This window comes from Acyrthosiphon pisum, chromosome A2 (assembly GCF_005508785.2).
Source record: "Acyrthosiphon pisum isolate AL4f chromosome A2, pea_aphid_22Mar2018_4r6ur, whole genome shotgun sequence".
NCBI lineage: Eukaryota > Metazoa > Arthropoda > Insecta > Hemiptera > Aphididae > Acyrthosiphon > Acyrthosiphon pisum.
The window spans coordinates 43,072,012-43,073,925 of NC_042495.1; the positions used below are offsets into that span (position 1 = coordinate 43,072,012).

Consider the following 1,914-nt stretch of genomic DNA (forward strand, 5'->3'; position numbering starts at 1 on the left):
TTAACATGAGGTGTAAATGGTGTAATTATAAGTTTTATATGAAAAAAAAAAAAGTAAATTATTTTTTACCAAGTAAGTTACTTATTTTTCCAACTAACTTGTAACTTAAACAAGTTAAATAAAAAGGAAAGTAACTTTTAACTTTAAACTTAACTTACATTTTTCCAAATTAACTTAACTTAACGAGTTAAAAAAAAATAGTTAACTTGCCCAGCCTTGACTATTACTATATAAAATAATCAATTGACATTGATAAATCATTGAATTCAAATTTAACACTTGACATATACTATAGCCTATATCAGACATACACAGTCAGTCCAATGAAGAGGTTCATGTTCGATATCTACAACCACGTCATCATAGTGGTATACTTTCCCATTTTTAAAAAAAAACTGTTGTTATGGCTTTAAATAAATATAATAATATATTAAGTAATAAAAATACAACATTAATAATTAATAATATGCATTGATTTGTAATTTGTTTACAAAATCCGTTTCTTATACGATGAATTTACTACAAAAATCAATAGTTTACAAAACTAAAATGCCTCTTACAGAATACAAGCCTCGGTGGCGCAGTAGGCAGCGCGTAAGTCTCATAATCTTAAGGTCGTGAGTTCGATCCTCACCTGGGGCAATATTTTTTTAGTATTTTATTAAATTTTGCTTTAGTTTATCAACTCCTCCCAGATTTTTATATTTTCTTGAACTTATTTAAGATTCCAAAATGTTGATGATAAAAATTCATATTTTTTTTATTAAGGAATACATTTATATATTTGGTATCACACTAGCACGAATCACGATGTAGAGAAAATTTTATGAAGTTACATAGTAGTTTTTGTTAAATTTTTTTTTAATGTATTAATTTTTTTTGTTAAGTTTTTATCTTTAATATCTTAGTGGAATCAGAAATTACCTATCATACCTATTTCTTATTTTATTGTTAATAAAGTAATTTAATAAAAAAATCCCGACGTGTGGGAAAACTCCAACTCGTGGACTTCAAAAGTTTAGTATTTATATTATATTATACAGAAAATACTTTGTAAATTTGAAACTAACCCTGACTTACAAATTTTGATTGCACTATTGTTCCTAACTCATTGAAATACATATGTATATACATGAGTTGTCGAAAAATTTTTGATTTCAAAAATCACTTGGAAGCCAATTTGCATTTATGCCACAAAATAGTATACTATAGTGCCTTACATTTTAAGAAAACCATTTTTAGAATTTGAACGAAGTGATGAATGTATTGATTTTACAATGATGTGTGTTTTTTTTTTTTTTTTTTTTTTTTTTTTGTGTCTGACGACAACTTTTGGAGCAGTAAAAATGCTTCGATTTTCAAAAGTTGTACCTTTTCTGAAAGGAAAGTGAATCTAGTTGGTACTTTGGGGGGTCAAAAGTGAAAATTTCCCAATACTTTTCAAAAGCGGCAGGAAAAACCTTAAAAAAATAACGGAAAAACGCGAATTTTTACGCAAAACCAATTTTTGACAAAAACGAAAACTTAATTTTACTGTAACTCAAAAAATAATTATTGTAAGCACTTGAAATTTGCAACAGATGTTTATATTAGCGTTGTCTATACAGGGTTAAATTTTCAAAGTGTTTCGACATTTTTTGAGCTATTTATAGACAAATGAAATTTTCAATTTTTCTAAGTATTTTTTTTTAAAATAACGATAAAAAATTTTTGGTTGGATAGAAAACTTTGAAAATTTAATACAAGGTTTCTTATAAGTTGTTCTCACAGTGATAAAAAAAAATCCAAAATCGTTAGTCACAATTTTTTTTTATAAGTGCTTAAAGTTTAAATTTATACGAAATATGTCAAAATTGCGAAAATTTGCAAGTAATTTTGTGGTTGAAAAATCGTAAAATTTTTTTCTTTTATAAC

General features: G+C 25.7%; 1 non-coding gene across 1 annotated transcript; it reads left to right on the forward strand.

Annotated features, from left to right (window-relative positions):
• The first annotated feature begins 569 nt into the window (after positions 1-569).
• Positions 570-642, forward strand: TRNAM-CAU. Its single transcript has one exon. It is a non-coding gene; the product is annotated as a tRNA-Met (tRNA).
• The last annotated feature ends 1,272 nt before the right edge of the window (positions 643-1,914 follow it).